Raw genomic sequence first — 19,723 nt, 5'->3', positions numbered from 1 at the left:
GTCCTAAAACTATAAATACTCTCTGCCCCAACAACTCCCCTGCTAAAAATTTATCCTTAGTTGGTAATGGGACAAGTTACAAAGATGTTTGTACAAGGATATTTATGGCAGTATGTTAAATAGCAGAGAGAGCAGGGGAGCAATCATGAAAAGAGAAGAGTTTAAATAAATTAGGATACATCCAAAGTGAATACACTGAAGCCTTAAAAATGATGATGCAGATTATGGAACAATATTCCAGATATATTTATGCTTGATTATACTTAAAAACAAAAACAGGCTACATCAACGTGTGTGTGCGTGCGTGCACTGCAAAAATAAAACCATAAATACTAGTAGTGATATCTGGGTTATGAGGTTATTAGAGACATTTTTCTTCACGTTCACTGGATTTTCTAATTTATGTATAATGAACACAGAATACTTAACCAAAGTAGAGATTAACCTAAACACTTTAAATAGAATGTGGTACAAGCTATTATAAAGACAGGGTACTCTAGGACCCCCTAACTCAGCGTGAAGCTAAGAAGAAGATTGAGTATGGATTCCCAAATTAGTGACACTTAACACTGAATCTTCAAGAATACATAGCAGTTAGCCAGTTAAAGAAAAGGGAAAGAGCATTGTAGAATGAAGGAAAGCCTTAGAGGACTGTGACAGCAGGACCCAATCAAAGCAGTATGAGTAGCTCAATGATAGGCTGCGGAGAGGGCAATTAAAATAAATCAATGTGTTTGTTAGATTTTGAAATAAGAGAATTCAATTTTGACCTTAGTAGACCTTAGTAGTTTTAGTGAAAAGATGAAGGCAGAAGCCAGAGGTCACAAGAGAAAGAATGAATAGGAGGTGGGAAAGTATAGATGAAGGTCAACACGAACTTAAGAAGTGCTAGCATAACACTGAAGAGAGGGGGGTAACAGGGAGTTGGATATTGGGTTATGAGAAGGTTTTATTTTCTAAGATGGGAGAGCTAATGGATGTTAATAAGGGAAAGAACCAATATAGAGGGAAAGGGACATTGACTAAAATAAAAAATTTTAAAAAAAGGACGGTGTGGATGGTAGTTTGATGTTTCTAATTGTGGGTGGCAAGGGGAAATCCAGAACTGGAATGGAAGGCTGGGGACCCCAGCAGTCAAGCCAAGTGACATCACAGGAAATCATCCCTTAGTTTCAAACCACAAAGGCAATTCGAAGAAGGAATCATGACTTCAGTTTCTTAGAAGATAGAACCAGTGAGTTGCTGAGGGTAGAACCCAGAAAATAATTAGTATAATCAGAAAATGTGACAGAAACAAAACAGAGAATTATTATTTAACCTCTGTATGACAACAAGATACATTCTGTGAAATTTCTATAACCTCACCTAAAGAAAGACATACAGTATTAGAAAAAGTACTAAGATAGGAACTAAAATCCTTGAGCACATGGGAGGTGTATTTAGGAGTACAGATGAACAAGATTTGGATTTTATACCAAGAAACAAAGCATATTGAGAGGTATGTTTTATGTTAGTGGCTCCTAGTCTTTTTGAATATGAAAATATTTTTTAATATCAAAAATGAGCACACGTGATAGTATTTGAATAGTTAATAATTATTGATTGATAAAATACATTGTGACAAGAAGCAGTTACAAACTGAATTGTTTTTTAAAATTAACTTGCATTTTATTAATCTCAGCAGCATCTGCACATTTTTGGTATGTGTGATATTGTATGTTTATCCTACTAGAGACAAACTGTGGGTACACATATGGAATTGCAACTCTCTTGCAATAATTCTGAACTAACAAACACCATTCCACACCAACTCAGGAATCCTCAGATCACATTTGAGAACCGCTGTCCTAATATACAAACCCTGCATTGGGTGAATAGGCATCTCATCTTCTAACACCAAAAGCTAGTATGAAACTTGCAAGAGGAATATTTAAGATGTAAGTAGTTTTTTGGAAGACTTGCAAACATTACCTCAGAAACAGTTTAATAAAAAACACAAATCATTTCATTTTATCATTTCCAAAATGTTTATATAAGTCACGGGACGATATTTCTGTCATAAGTTTTAAAGAAAAATTATTTTTCCAGAGGCCACAACCTTTGTGAGGATATCAAGGAGTACAGCTGGGCTCTGCCATGACACTTCTTGGTGCTGCTGAGCCAAATGGCCTGTAAGTCTTGTTAATTCTCATGTTTGTATCCTGATCAAGCATAATACAGAGGCACACATATGCTCAAAATGTGAGAAGAGCAAATGAATAAATGAATGAATTAGTCAATCAATCAACGAAAGCAATGTATGGACATTGGAAGAAAAGAAACCCAGTTCTAGGACTCAATTTCACCATACTATAGTTTATTTAAAAGATAGAAATGATTTAAATGCAGAGTTCTAGAATGAATGTCATCGGGATTTCCAGAAAAGACAGAAACTGTAGAGAAGCATGAAACAGGGAATGACTTAGATTCACTTTTTCATGACAAAAATGCATTTTGGAATTTGTATATATACAATCTCATTAAATTTTCTTTCTAGAAAAGCCCAGTCAGTGGGCCCTTTTGCTGTTCCGTTAAGTAGATCTGTCCTGCCCATTTAATCCCCATGTTCAATCAGCCTTTGAATACAATGACCTCCCTTACCCGTTTTGGGATATGGAGACCACAATTTCCTTCACGTACTCTATGAGCTCTGGACTAGTCATTCAAGAAGGAAGAGCAAATGAACAAAATAATTACATTCTTCATAAACAATCTGTGTTCTGGCAAAATCTGCTTTTGTCATTACAAAAGAATAATGTGACCATTTCAGTCAGTCAATCAATAGATAAATAAAATTCTATAATAAAAATTCAGTAAACTGACATGGGCAAATAAATTCATACTTACATTCTTCCTTTTAAAATTAAAAAAGAAAAACAATCACTACATAGTTTACTGTTTGTTTTGTTTTGTTTTGTTTTGTTTTGTTTTGTTTTAAAGAAGACTGTATAGAGCCCAGTTTCTGGGTGTGGTTCCATTAATAGCTGTGTGGCCTTTGTTAAATTACCCCCCTATCCCTCAAATTCCTCTTCCATAATATGTGAGGTTGAATCAGGTTAATATCTCTATGAGCTCAAAAACTTCAGTTTCCCTCTCATTCTTGAGAAATTTCATTTCTCTTCAATATTCCTCTTTATTATTAAGAAAAAAATGGTGAATTTTTTTTTAATTTACTGGAGTGACAATTGTTAGTAAAATTACATAGATTTCAGGTGTACAATTCTGTATTACATCATCTATAAATCTCATTGTGTGTTCACCACCCAGAGTCAGTTCTCCTTCCATCACCATATATTTGATCCCCCTTACCCTCATCTCCCACCGCCCCACCCTTTACCCTCTGGTAAGCACTACACTATTGTCTGTGTCTATGAGTTCTTGTTTTTCATTTGTTTGTCTTGTCCTTTTGTTGTTTTTGGTTTATATACCACATATCAGTGAAATCATAGGGTTCTCTGCTTTTTCTGTCTGACTTATTTCGCTTAGCATTATACTCTCAAGATCCATCCATGTTGTCACAAATGGTCCTATATCATCGAAATTTCTAATTGTAATTCACCAAAGACATCAGCCAAAACATCTCATTCATTAACTAAGCCCATAAAATATTCCTGGATTGCTTCTGGAATTAACAACTTTTCATATTCTGAAATACAAAGACAACATTGGATTCACTGTAGTCCAATCATTTCAGATTCACATTTAGAAAAAAACTAACTCATCCATTAATTTAACATATAATTAAGCACTTAGTGGATATTAGAATTAGCAACCTCTGGGAGCACAGAGAAGAAATAATACCTACAGTTCCCCTCAAACATTTTACAATTAGAACAGAGGCAGACATGTTACTAGACATTTATAATTCACTGTGATAATTTCTAGGATGGAGCAAATTATGCATGTTTTAGTTATACACTACATTGTGATTGCTATGTCTTTTTTCCACTAGATTCTAAGTTCTATGAGGGCAAGGATCTAGGTTTTTCTGGTCACTACCTCCCCAGGGCCTGACACATGATTGGTTCTCAAATCGTATCTGTTGAGTGAATAAAAGAATAAATAAATGGCCAAGTCACAGGGACATAAAAGGAGTGAACCTAGCTGCTGGGAAACGCACAATTAAGGGCAAGATTACAGGCCACATTCTGGAAGTCCAGATTGTTTCCTTATCAGTTGTTTTTATCATTATATTTAAGACATAAAGAACAAAATTCATACATTTCCATTTCCTTTGTTCATTCTAAAGCACATTACAGAGCCAGGACATTTATAAAAATGGAGAATTTTCTATGTGGAATTAAGTGTCTAGAACCTATGAATTAAGTGTCTAGAATCTATGTAAATGAAAACGAACAGTTCATATGGTAATCACTGCTGCTTTTGGTTTTGCTTTATTTATGTGACATTTATTGGGACGACCACCACCAAAATAAATAAATAAATAAATAATCAAATTAGAAACCACTTTAGATTTATTGCTATCGATTTTTTGTATTTGCTAGTGGCTAGCAGCAGAGATTCTGGAACCAGATCCATTCTGTCTAGAATGAGACCCTCAGCAAGTTAGTTAACCTCCTTCTGTGTCAGTTTCCTCATTTGAGAAATAAAGACAATAATACTACTTCATAGAGTTATTATGAACATTAAATGAGTTAATATGTGAAAATTCTCAGGTACTCTTTACCTGTCACATGTTAAGTTCTAAGTAAGTGTTTGCTAAATACATAAAATAAACAAAATGAATATATCATCAGACTACTCATGCAGTGAAAGACAAAGCATGATGAAGACAATTCTTTTGGAATTCTGTCGGTGACATTTTCAAAGAAAAAGGCTGTGGATTCATGCAACCCAATTAAAATACATGGATTGAACAGAGAGCTTGAAGAGAAAAAAATAATTTTTTTAAACATGCTCAGATGAACTAAAACAACACACTTAACTGCTTCAATTTTCTCATTTGAAAAATTCCCCTCAGGGGAAAGTGATGACTCAAAGTTAGAAAGGATACTAACAGTAATATTATTTTTGAAATAGTGCATAAAGATGATTTTTTAAGGTATTAGTTTTCACATAATTTAGCAAAAAAAGAGTAAAAATCTATTCAGTAAATGCATTCATAAAATTTGAAAGTAATACCAAAAGAGCATACATTATTGTAGTGATCTTCAAATCTAACCATGTGTCCCAATTATCTTGGGAGCTTTGTCAAAACCGACACCCTGGAGATGCTAATTTACGAAGCCTGGGGTAGAGCCTGGGTATCTTTATTTTTATTTTAGTTCCCCCAGTGACTTCCAAAGTACAATCAGGTCAGAATGGATGGACTCAAACTTGCTGCAGAGAGATTTCTAGAGATCTCCCTATGGCCTGCAACCAAGTTATCAACAATGATATCAAAAGTCATCAACAGCAGACAGGATAAGTCATGAGACAGGAGCACATGTTGCCTGACCAACCCAAGAGTCCAAAATAGGCAGCAAAAAATGAACCATATATCTCATCACAAATGAGCCTGCATTCAGGTTCAAAAATCAAACCCAAAATTGCAATAAACAGATGCAATGAAAAACGCTTTCATAGTTTTCAGTTGAAAATATTTCCTAGGACTGTTTTGCCACCAGACACACAACCTACTGGATAATGCAGACATCTGTAAGCGGACACAGTCCCGCGCTACCACCTCAGACAACCTCTACAGTATCCTGTTCGAAACTGGAGTTATGTTGTAAGACGGAGGTTGACTAGGCTCGTTTTCGTTGAGCATGCACCAAGGGCTGGATTGTTGAAACACTGCAATGCCTTAGTACCAGTTGGTAAACAACTGCTGCTTAGAGCCTCCTGTCATTTCGGTCCCTCACCCCCTCCTCAAACCAAAAGGTAATGCCAGGCACAGCTAGGTCTCCATTCTGATGGGTTGCTACCCACGTCAGATGTATTATTAATATTTTCAAAATGGAAATACCAAAAAAGCTACTAACCAGAAGTCGTAATTGTCTGATGATTATATCAGAGGAAGAATCATTAAAGGTTAGCTTGGAAAGAAGATTTGAGATGAGACACGGATTGGAAAAATCAGAGCACTGCCTTCAAATACATGAATGGGCTCATGTGGGAAAGAGATTAGATTTATTCCATGTAGCTCCAGTGGGAGAAATGATACACAATGAGTGGAAGTTACAATGAGGCTGACGTCAATTCCATACAAGGGAGAACTTTCGAATGCTGGTGTTTCCCAACAATGGAACTGGCTTTGTGAGAACAGCACGTTTCCCGAAGTGGCACAGGAAGGATGCAATGACTCTGAGAAGAGTGTTGCAGCTGCAGGTCCTTCTGCTGCAGATGGTGAACTGGAGAGTTCAGTGATTCCCATATCTGAATCTTCCTCTGAATCCTCAATGGAACTATTTTTCAAATAGACTACTTTTAATAACAAGGCTAGTTTCACAGTAAAATTGAGTCAAAAGTACAAAGAATATCCATTATACTCCATGCCCTACATACGCACAGCCTCTCTTACTATCAACGTGTTGCACAGAGTGGTCCATTTGTTACAATCCACAAACCTGCATTAATACATCATTATCACCTTAAGTCCACAGTTGACATTAGAGTTTACTCATGGTGCCATACACAGGTATTGACAAATATGAGGTGTAACAATTAAGTTCACAGACCTAATTATAACGATGTTTGCTACAGCAACGATGTTGCTAACCTTTTGTTATCAGAGGGATTATTCATTACGAATTTGTAACAACTGGACAGTTAACTAAGTTTACTATTTGGAAGTGCTGAAAAAGCTGCATGAAAAAGTTAGACGAAAATGACCTGAATTTTTCACCAACAATTCATGGCTCTTGTATCACGACAATGCATCAGTTCACACCATACTGTCTGTGAGGGAGTTTTTAGCCAGTAAACAAATAACTGTATTGAAACACCCTCCCTGCTTGCCTGATCTGGCCCCCAATGACTTCTTTCTTTACCTGAAGGTAAAAGAAATATTGAAAAGAAGACATTTTGATGACATTCAGGACATCAAAGGTAAGACGATGAGAGCTCTGATGGCCATTCCAGAGAAAGAGTTCCAAAATTGCTTTGAAGGGTGGATTAGGCACTGGTGCTGGCACATAGCTTCCCAAGGGGAGTACTTTGAAGGTGACCATAGTGATATTCATCAATGAGGTATGTAGCATTTTTTCTAGGATGAGTTCACAAACTTAATTGCCCTATCTCATGTATCATAACATACTCATATATCCACATTATCAATGGAACATTTTAAAGATCATAAGGCCTGCTTCCCACCCCCAAAACTACTAAATCAGTATTGCTTGGCAGTGGAGTTTGGGAATTTGCATATTTTAAAGCTCTTCAAGTGATGTTGACACACAGCTAGTTTTGGAAATCAGTGATCCCTACGTTTCTTTCCAACCTTCAGATTCTACAGTTCTATTCACCAAAAATTGCAATAACTTTTTTTAAAGAAGTGCATGACCCTTGAAGCCTGCCCTGAGCTCAGAGGAAAATCTGTGAAGCATATATAGCATGTCAGGTGCTGTGCTAGACCCTCTTAATTCTTACAAGAATTCTGCAAGTTAATTGTTAATATACATTCCCATTCGATAAAAAACAAAACTGAGGTCCAGACGGGTTAAGTAAGCTGACCAAGATCACAGAGCCAGTAAAAAGCAGATCTGGGACTCAAGCAGATTTGATCAACAGTATTTCCCTTACACCATTTGACCTCCAACAAATTCTCAATTGCTTGAAATTAGCAAATGATGACACAGTTTCAGATTACTAATAATGGAGGTGAGGTGTTGAGTTTTTTGTGTTTGTTGATTTTTTAAAATAATATTTCAGCACGTGAGAGGGATATTTTGCTTTAGGATAACAGAAAGCCAGTTGACATTCCAAAAACTTGTAAGATTTTATGCACTAGGGCCTTATATCAAGCCAAGAGCTAAATTAGCCAACACATTTGCTCCATAAATATGAAAAGTTGGACTAAGGGTTCTCTGATACCTAAACAGAACATGTAATGAATCAGCCAAAATAAGAAAAAGGACTCAACCACATCTTTGCTCTTCATAATGGACTCCAGACCAGACAGGTAGCCAAATCTGCATTTTCACAATGGAACCCTGAGCCAAAGAAAAGACAAACCAATTTCCTAAAGCTGTATTTGGACCACTCCAATGGGATGTAAAAATAAATTGTAATGGTTATTAAGAGCACACACCTTTGAGTCAAACCTGGATTCAAATCTGGGTCTGCCACTAAGTAACTACATAATCTTGGGGAAATTACCTAATATCTTTAGCTCGTTTTCCTAGCTGTAAAATGAGGCTGACGATATCACAATATCTTCTCCCAGAGTCACCATGAAGGTTGGATGAGATGCTGTATGTGAAGTAATTAACATTCACCTGATACTTTAGCAAGCACTCAAAGTGTTTGTCTTATTACTTATTAATCCTTCCTTGGGTGATATATGGTATAAATGGGCCATGTGCTAACTGAATGCAAAAGGATACCATTTCTGATTAATGGGGGGGGGGGAGTGACAGCATAAGCTAATTTGTACAGTTAGTTTGATGGGGTAGAAAAAAATAACCCATTTAAACTCTTCTCTCAGATAGCATTTTTCAAATGCCTCTTTTTACATCATTAATTTTTAAGGCCAACCAATATGTTGTTTAGGGATACACAATGAAAAGTACAGTGAAAACAAGGAATTGAACAGTCTGCTATCCTTGTCAGGATACTACGTACAGGAGGAAGGAAGAGGGTTAGATTGGACGGGATCATTCAGGGAGGAACCAGCAATGTCCTGTTTCTTGACATTACTGGTGGGTTTTATATATACTGGTGTTTGTTCTTTATACAGGAGTTTGTCTTATAATTCATTAAACTAAATTAGTTTTATCTAAAAAAATTAAGGCATTTATCAAAGAAGTATCTAACAGTAGTTATTTCTAGTTTTTCCCACTCAGTTGGCAAAAGAAAAAAATATTATTTATATATATTTATTAATCCTTATTTATATATATGAGAATAGTCTGTTACAGTGACCTGTCATTTTCCTTAAAATACTTCAGTGTCAGCACTGTGGTATTATATAAGTGCTGAATAGCTCAAATTTTCATTCTAGAGATATTCAGCAAATATCTTTCAAGAATTCATAGTCCAGAAATGCCAGCTAGCGTTATATCAGAAAGGGCCATTCTCCACGATTGGCTACTTTAAATCCTCCTGATAGTCATATCTTGATTGACAACTGATTCTTTGCTAATTAGCACATTATGTCAAAAGTGGGTTTTTACTGGTGAAAATAATAACTAGTTATTTGTAAGATGGATGCTAGAAATTTTCCCCCATTGGTGCAATTAATAGGATTCAAAGAATGTGAATTGCTTAGAGTTGTTAAAGATTTGCCCATCTTTGCAAGCACAAGAGAGGTGAGTATCCTGGTCCCTTAGGGGATGGAACCTAATCCTAATACATAGTATATCCAGTCATTGATTTGATGACATGAGACTGACCAGAGGACATAGAAACATGCCAACGTGTACTCTGAAACCTGAAAGAACAGATTACTGGGACTTCAATAAGCCTCCAGATCAAGTTTATAAATTATTGTGTGCCTGCTTGTTAATAAATATTTGTTGAATACATATTTGACTATATAGCAGAATTTAGTCTGAGACATGTGTTCATTATATCCTGGTAGTGAGGTCATGGGAAAGAAGCTAACCATTGCTACCTCAAATAGCTTTTGTGGCTACTGTTATCTACCAAAAAGAATGAACCTAAATGTTTTGCATAACTAATAAGACTCAGGTTGGTTCACGATCGTGTTTTCTGCTTTTTGTTGAAATTACTGACATTTTATAAATTGAGTTAAGAATGATTTTGCAAACAGAAATTAAAATATTCAGTAGAAAGATAAGCAAAAGTCGTATGCAGGCATTTCACCAAATAAATTTAATGTGATATATAAACACAAGGATGGGAGCAGGGGAGCAGTTATGAATGCTGCAGTGGTCCAAGAGAGAGGGCAGCGGTTTAAAATAAGGTGATGGTGGTGGTGGTGGTGGAGATCATTATGTTTAGTCAGCTGGAAAGATGGTTTAAATGTGGAGATATGAGATAAAGAAAGGATCATGAATTCCCCCCACTGCTTTTGGCATAAACAGCTGGGTTGAGAGTGGTATCATTTGCTGAGAGTGGAGCACAGACAAAGAACATGTTTCTTTGGGGTGGAGGGTAATGTGGAATCAAGAGTTTTGTGTTAGAAATATTAAATTTGGGATGCCTATTAAATATGCCAGTATGGATGAGTAGACAAGTGGGTTTCAAAGTCTGGAATTCTGGGGAATGGCCAGCCCTGAAGTTAAAGAGGCTGCATTGAAAAGCACAGAAGCGCATGAGATAATCTCAGGGAGAGAGAGAAGGCACAGGATGAGGAGTTCTAAGAATGAGCTCTGGGGCATTCTTCATGGCTAGAGGTAATGTAAAAGAAAGCAGATGCAGCAAAGAGAATGAGAAGGACCAGCCAATACGACAGGCAGGAAAGCAGAAGTGTTGATGCTCCAGAAGCCAAGAGAAAAAAGTGTTCCAAGAAGAAAGGAGTGAAGACTTGTATCAAATGCTGTACGGAAGTCAACTGGGAACTGGCCGTGGAATTTATCTGTGTGAAGCACACTGGAGACATTGATAAGAAAAGTTTCGGTGGCATGGACAGAAAGGAATTCTAACTAGAATGGATTCATGAAAGAGTCAGAAATGAGAAAGCTGAGATACTAATAGAGCCAAATTTGAAAAGTTTATTCAAAAAATATATCCCACAGAAAAAAGACGTTATGCTTCATGCCAGAAACCAATGTGTCTCATGACTTTGAAAGAAGACAAAATTTTATCACATTTAGATGACATCTTACCACAGAAGGTGGATTATTAGAGATGTCATCAGGAGCAGGAGTCCCCCAAGGATCCATCTTTACCCTCCTAGTTATTTCTTCTATGTCTACTCCCTTGGAAAAACCTCCATAACCCAAGTCTCTTTTCTCCTGTCGTCTCCTCCCTTCTCCTCTCCTCTCTTCTCTTGTCTCTCTATTGATCTAGGTCCGCTGATTACATGATTGATTACTTATCTCCTTACCACCTCCATCCCTCCTCTGTGAATCACCAACCAGAAGCTAACAAGCTATTCCAGGTCTGATATTGTGAGTCCTTCTGACATCCTAGCCTGTCACTGGAACCAGAAATGTCTCCAGGCAAAACTGTTCTCTATCTCCAAAATGGCTAAACCAGCCTGAGTTTGATCAAAATTGCTTGAAAACTATGCCCTTTGTCCTAGCCTGTTCCTTGAGTCTCTGCTAACTGGGGGAAGATTTATGCTCTCTGAGAGGCTGTCAGTGAAATCTGATCTCTGGTGACAAGGGGCAAGGACTCTAGGTCTGGAGACCAAGCTCAGGTGGGAGAAGTTACCTCTTCTCTTGTTTCCCCTAGTGGAAAGAGTAGGAGTTCTCTATCATTTTATGGCTGCCATATCGCCTCCCTTCCAAACCTACCTAGGTCCATCTAAGTGAATCACCTTCAAAAAACACTCATGGCAGGCCCATGCTAGTTCAGGTTCCCATGGAATCTGAAAAACAGACCTTGGTAGATGTGTTTTGGCCCTTTGGCTAAATTGTTTTAGAGTCACTGACATTTGTCTGAGGCTCAGAACCCTAAGCTACTGTTTTTTCTGATGACTACCTAGATTTCCTGGTATTCACTAGATTAGGTCTCTGAGTAAACCTGTCCTCCAGGGACCAGATGGGAAAAAAGAGGGCAAATGAAGAAAACAAGGCAAATTTAAAGATACTGCAAACAGCCAGGAACATTTCTAGCCAGAGGTGTCCTTTCTGATGGTGCTAAATGTGTTAAAAAGCCATCTCATCAGATCAGAGGAACAAATGAGAAACCAAAACTGTGAGTCAATAGGTATTGATTTACCTCTGTTGTGTTTTAATGAAGTTTGAAAGGAAAAATTATACCCCAGTAGAGGCACACATCTTCAGTGCCCAACTTTCCTGAGAAGGTCAATGGAAAGTCCCACAAATTAACTGCGTAGAATTTGGACATGTTTCTGTTTAAGCTTTATTGAAATAGGAATCTAAACTTTCTGCAAATATAACATGTGAGACCAGGAAATTTGTCTTTTCACCTTCAACAGTTCATATATTTCGCTAATTCAATAATAAGGGCACCAATTGAAACAGAACCTATAGTTGTGAACTAGCTCCAAGTTCCGTAAATCTTTTACATTGAGAAACAGGCTAGGACCTGAGTATTTTACCCCAAAATACTAAGACATATTAAATACTTCAGGATCATTTGAAATTATCCTGTATCTAAGGGGGGGAAATATTTAATTGAATCAGGTTTTTTTTATACACCCACTGTATTCACAAATTCTCTCTAAATAAGTTTGGGGATTAAAGTGTTAGTATACTGATAAGAAAGAAAGAAAAATTACTCGGGTCCAAAAAGAATATAGCTAATTTTACGAAAAGGAGCTTTATGCCGTATAGAAACTACAGGTAGAAAATTCCTGCTTTGGAACTTTCTGACTATGCAGGGCATAGTCAGCCAGGAGACAAGCCAGAAATTATAGGGAGAAGAACACAGTGCCATCAGCCAGTTCAGGGGTAGGGTTGAGGGTGGGGGTGGAGGGAATCCCTTGCTTTTTCACTTTCAGTGGCAAATCCCTCACCATCATTTTCTCTTTTATAGCGTTTTCCTCCTCCAACTAAAATTTCTTGGCTTCACAGTAACCCCAGCTCCCTTTGAAGCTTCCTTGAGAGCCTGTTGAGACATGTTGATAGCTGAAAGCAGTCCCTTATTTTTCAGAAAATAAGAAGACCAAAGCTATTAAGCCCAGCATGTAAAGTCAACTGCGGAATGAAATAGAAAATGTATTTCAATAAGCCCAGAGGTTAAATGCCAGCAGGCTGGGCTTCACTGGGCTCTAGTATGATAAACACACATGCTAGAATGCTAACCCACACCAAAAACATACATTTCAAAAATAACAGAGGAGGCCAGTGAGCATGACAGCCTCAGATCACTTAATTAACACCCTCCTCCTCTAGGAAGATGAGGAAGAGGAATTATAGAAAGACAAATGTCTATCTTTTGTCAAAACCTTGAACTAATACAAGGACATGAAAAAGACAATCTCTAGGAAGAAAATAGAGCATTTCTGCATACTAACTAAGCAGGTCACAAGAAAGCTGCTTCTCATTTCCAGTGATGTTGAAAGACTTCTTCCAAGAAGTCTTCCCTCTGACTAATGGGAAGAGAGTTGTAGAAAATCACGTTTAAAGTTCCTCTCTCAGGCAAAATCGTAGACTTGGTAAAAATACGTCTGCGGGGACAAAGCCCCAAAAAGCAGTTTCCAGGCTCTCGGCCTCACATAGAAAGGTGCTGGCTCGGGTAGCAAATGGCCATCAACCGTGATCAGATGGCCATCAGCTATGGCTAGTTGGCTGTCAGCTATAACCCATAAGCCATTGGCCACTAATATAACTGCTGTGGTTACACTAGCAGAAAAGAATGGGGCCTAGCAAGAAGATGGTGGCTGGCAAGCGCAGACTGTTGTTAGGATGGCGGGTTGCAGATTATGTAGATCCCGCTTCTTGTATCTCCAGACCAGCCGCCAGAGAGAATATATTGGTTTGACTCCCTATCTATGGCTCCGTGGGTATTCCTTTTTGGCCTTACCGTGTCCTGCGTTCTTATGTGGGGAGCGGGAGCTGAGACCCCTCCTGACGCCCAGCATGACAATGTCTTACAGATTTTCTGATCCCTCTTCCATCCTAAGTGTTTTGTGTTTCCTATGACCATCATGCACATCTCCATTCCTAGGGTCTTACTAGAGTGTGAACACACCCCATACTCTAAGTATTTCCTACCTTTTCCTTTCCATGTAAAATATCTCTGTGCTGTGTTCTATTTCCCTGGCTCCTGTCCTCAATTAAAATCACAATGAATTACTCATATAAACAAATTAGCTAGCAGGTATACTACACTGATGTGCTACAGATTAATATATGTAATCTTGTTTAAATGCTTGTTTTTGTCAAAAGCCATGCGATGATCTTTAAAGTCTCTCCAAACTTTAATATTATAGCATTTTATAAGTAACTCTGATCAGAAAAATTTTAGACCTTGGGCCAAGCTAATTGGCAAGTTGACCTTTTGGGGCCTTTCAAATTAGACCATGTTGTCCTTGTTACTGGGTGTAAACAAGTCCGATATCATGGTTACCCTTCAATCAAAAAGTTTAATAGCAATTTTTAGAGGTTATTATTTCATGCCTTGCTGTATATTATATGTCTTTATCTTATGGAGAACTGAAGACGACCCAAATTATTTGCTATTCTTCTCATGAAGAAATTAGTCTATTTTCTCCTCTGACGTAGAATCAGGGCTGGCTTTGTGATTTTAATCAACAGACTATAGTGAAAGTGACACTTTGATAGTTCTGACCAGGACTTAAGAGGTAGGGAAGCTTCTGCTTTCATACTCTTTGGAGGCCTAAGACACTATGTAAAGAAATAGTCTGCTGTAGAGACTACATAGAGGAAGGGAGGGAGTAAGGGAGGGGAGCAGGGAGAGAGATGCTGAGATTGATTGATCCCTGGTCAGCCCCCTTCTGTTCCAGGCATTTCAGCTGAGGCACCAGACATGTGAGTAAAGACATTTTGGACTTCCAGCCCTAGAAAGCCTCCAGATAACTGCAACTGCATGAATAATCTCAGACAAGACTAGCCGAAAAACCACCCACCTGACCTCAGTCCACAGATGGTTATTATTTTAATCCACTAAATTTCAAAGTGGTTTGTTATACTGCAATAGATAATTGAAACATATCCCTAAAAGCTGGCCTATTCCTTCCTTTGAACAAAGAAGGAGTAGGTGACAAGAGAATTTTTTAAATGAAGTTCCTAATTATTATCATAGTCATTCCACCATCCAACATACACTTACTCCTTCCTGTATACAATGGCACATCCATACATTTGTTCAACACTTTCTCAACTGTACACGTCTTTAATATCTGTTGCCATCCATGCAGTCATAAATTATAAGCTCCTGCAAGCCAGGAGCCAAGAACACTAATAGGTCTTTCATAAAGGCTTTTAAGCAATAATAATTTCAGCAGAGGCCTTCAACAATGCTCAACACTGTTTTCCATAAGTCTTGCTACTTTTCCACACTGAGAAGTCTACAAATGGAACCTCAGAGAGAAACTCCACTTTGAAAGCCTAATTTCATCCTTTTGACTTTAAAGAGCATCGAAGCCATAAGCCACTCTCAGTGTGTTCCTCCCAACAACAAAATGCATTACCCTGTGGCCACAGGCTTATTTTTTATTTTTTTAAGTTTATTTGGGTGACAATTGTTAGTAAAGTTTCACAGATTTCAGGTGTACAATTCTGTAATACATCATCTATAAATCACCTTGTGTGTTCACCACCCAGTCAGTTCTCCTTCCATCACCATATATTTGATCCCATTTACCCTCATCTACCACCCTCCTCCCCCCTTGTCCTCTGGTAACCACTAAACTATTGTCTGTCTGAGTTTTTGTTCATTTGTTTGTCTCGTTCTTCTTTTCAGTTTTATATACCACATATCAGGGAAATCATATGGTCCTCGACATTTTCTGTCTGACTTATTTTGTTTAGCATTATAATCTCAAGATCCATCCATGTTGTAGCAAGTGGTACTATTTCATCTTTTCTTATGACAGAGTATTATTCCATTGTATATATATACCACAACTTCTTTATCCATTCATCTATTGAAGGACACTTTGGTTGTTTCCATGTCTTGGTCACTGTAAATAAAGCTGCAATGAACATTGGAGCACATATGTCTTTATGGATAAATGTTTTCAGATTTTTTTGGTAGATACCCAGGAGAGGGATTGCTGGGTCATATGGTAATTCTATTCATAATTTTTTGAGGAACCTCCACACTGCCTTCCATAGTGGCTACACCAGTCTGCATTCCCACCAACAGTGTATGAGGGTTCCTTTTTCTCCACAGCCTCTCCAACATTTGGTACTATTTGTCTTGTTGATGACAGGCTTATTCTATAAGAGTGCTTTTTATTGGTGGGTTATGAGGTTGGTTATTCCTAAAGGGATATTTTAAATTTCTATGCCATGTATTCATGTGTGACAAATCGTTGATACCTGTGTGGAGATTCCTAGGCCAGAAGCTGTATTCATATCTTGCCACCCTAAGCCGAGGAGTCATCCTGAAAGAATCCATGGATAAAAGAGATTACATGGTAAACAGGGTCAAATATATGGTGATGGAAGGAGAACTGACTCTGGGTGGTAAAAACACAATGTAATATATAGATGATGTATTACAGAGTTGTACACTTGAAACTTATGTAATTTTACTAACCATTGTCACCGCAATAAATTTTAATTTAAAAAGAAGAGAGATATTACAGTGTGCTCGTTTCAAATGCTTAAAGTTTAAAAACCTCCGCCAGAATGCCACTAACGCCCTCATTAGCTTCCAAATGTCAAGGAAAAGTGAAATGCTGATTTAAATTTTTTCATAAAATTTTCAAAGTTAAAATGAGAGGGAATCTCTCTGGAGTAGAAGATATTCAATTTTTATTTTATATACTTCTAAATTGTTGGGATTTTTCAGAATATATATATATATATTATTTCAGTATATATATATATTATTTCAGTAATTAAAAAACCAAGTATGATTAGCAGGGAGATTAAATTATGTCTAAAGTATCCATTTCAATATTTTTTTTTCATTCTTTCTGGAACAGTCATAGCATAAGTCCAGAAACTATGAGATGCCATAATGAAAGTAGAAAAGCCCACTAGATAGGCCAACAAAGGGCTAATATTGTCATGCCTTATCTTAATGTAACAACGATTGGTTTGTAAATGCACTGATATAAATACCTCATGCCCTTTTCCGTGCATGGCATTAATCCCCACCTCAGACACCAAACTCTTAAACTAAATAATGTGAAATGCCAGTCTCTGTTTGTAATGTCAACTGTCCTCATAAAACGTAATCTAAAAGTCAAGTCAGCCATGCTCCCTAAATCTTTTCTCTACTAGCCTGATTCTACCAAATTCCTACCAAAGGCCATTCTTTGGGTCAAATTGTTGTAATGCCTGCAGGAGACCTTTTCGAAATACAAACAGTGGCTTTCTTAAAAGAGTAACTAATTAACCTGTGAGAATCAATGATTTTACCTGATTAAATCATTACAGTGCAAGGCCTGACTCCAAATAAATAATGGTCACTGTTAATTGGGTTTACCTTCCTCGTCCATCTTTTGGCTGTCTCAAGCCAAAGACCGTGTTCCTTCTACACTATATAATACTTAAGGCAAGGGGAGTGTTGTACCTATGACAAAGTTACAGAGTTAAGTGGCTTCTGAGGAAAATTCCCCTTTCTCTGCCATATTCTTGCCATCTAGAGCAAGTGGCAGAAAGAAAGCCATTGTACTCACTTGCTCTCACATCCAGTTCTTCCCCTACATGCACCTCTTCTCAAGTTCTGGCCCCTGGCCAAGCCTCTGATCTAGCCCATCCCCCTCTAGTTTCCCTAATCTAATTATAGCTCTTAGAAGACTCACTAATTCAGACAATAATCACAACATCCTGCTGAAGTCAAAATATTTTTTTAAAAACAAGGATAATTGCACTTCAAGGTGTTTTATAAATATTAAAAAGATAGTAACTCCTCACATTCATACAATGGGTGTTCTTCCTCCTCAGAAAACTTTACAACTATTAACTCATTGGTGCTTTAATATATCAAACATTGAACCTGTGGAAGCAAAAATGTCCTAACGTAAGCAATTCTGACTCTTCTCGTCTGACAGCACGGGTGCCTCTGACTGTCATTTTACGGGGAGCAGACTTTCTAATACAATGAGGATAGAGCAGAAAGTAAAGTGAGAACAGAGGCCAGATGTTTATGGAAATTTTCCATCTAGAAGCCATGCTGCACATAAGGCACTTATTTTGATAAGATGTTCCTTCAGCCATATAATTTGCTATTTTAAAGGTGGCTTCCATTAGTTATAGTGATGTATATATGATGTAAGGGAAAGCTGAAATCCCATGAACTGTGATACAAGAGTTAATCTCACAATGGATAAAAACTAAGCTAAGAGTAAACACATGTGTAAGTTTGCTGCCAATCAGCCCTCTACAACCTAGAGGGCTTGCAACCATGCTTCAGATGACCAAATAATATTTCCCCAGTCCTATGCTGGCTTCTACATGGAACCATGGCTGATTTCATGTATTGTTTTACGGTAAAATGTTCTAATAGTTAAATAACATTTCTCTATTAATTTCTTATTAATTTCTCTGTTATTTGAAGACTTCCTATAAGGATTTCCAAATGACCATTATTTCCTGAAAACAGGCTCTCAGGCACAACTTTGAAACTGACTCTAGAGAAATACATGAGACCTTTCTTGGGTTCCTAGAGCTCAAAGACACATAAGTGTGATCCAAATTCAAAAGAATTCTGTACAGAAATGTGACCACATACAACATTCAAGAAACCAACTCTGTCAGAGTCAATCAAGAAAGAAAGAGACTAAACTTCACCCAGCAAATCTCTTGACAGATGAATGTGCCTTAACAAAAATTGCAACAACTTGAACCAGCCTCCTTAATTAAGGCTTAGTTATTTCAGTGTCCTGAACAACAACAAAAATCTAGATTGACCTTTAGTATGAAAGATTGATTCTCTTTTGGCTTAAGGAAAATGCTTAAGGAAACTGATATTCTGGTAGCTTCTCCTGTATTCTTATTCTTCCCTCAGCCACAAGGAACTCATCTTTCATCAGTACTTCTTAGACAATGTTACAGACTAAGTGATTTCATCCCCCCAAAATGCATATGTCAAGTGACTGTATTTGGAGATAAGGCCTTTATGGAAGTAATTAAAGTTAAACGAGGTCATAAGAGTAGAGCCTTGATCTGACAGGATTAGTGTCCTTATAAGAAGAGACACCAGAGGGCTTGCTCATTCTTTGTTTGCCATTTGTGGACACACTGAGAAGATGGCTGTCGGCCTTCACCAGGTACCTTGATTTTGGACTTCCCAGACTCCAGAGCTGTGAGAAAATACATTTATGTTATTTAAGCCCAAGTCTATGGTATTTTGTTATGGTAGCGTTGGCAGACTAATAAAGATACCAAATTAAAAAGAACGTATTCTGCTAGTTTGATGAGAACTATATGACAAAAGAATATTTACAACCTATAATCTGCAATAGAATTGCTTGTATAGTTTTTTTGTTTGGTTGGGTTTTTTTTTCCGTTGGGCTTCCATGGAAGAGTCTAGCTAAAGATCCTGGAAAATCATGACATCACAAAAAGACAACTTGACTTTTTTTTAATTGCCTTATATGTTTAACTTATTTTAATAAAAGAATTTCCCACAGAACTAACTGGCTGGCTCATCTGGACATTTACATTATTTGGCACTCAGCTCAGTACCTAAAGCTACAGTGGAATCCCCAAGGCTCTACAGAAATCCTAATGTGTCAAAGACGGTTAATACTCATCAAATATCCCATGAGCTCCATTTATATTTC

This window comes from Rhinolophus hipposideros (genome assembly GCF_964194185.1).
Source record: "Rhinolophus hipposideros genome assembly, chromosome: 7".
Taxonomy (NCBI): Eukaryota; Metazoa; Chordata; class Mammalia; order Chiroptera; family Rhinolophidae; genus Rhinolophus; species Rhinolophus hipposideros.
The sequence above is the reverse complement of the archived record's forward strand: the minus strand, read 5'-3'. Positions refer to the sequence as shown.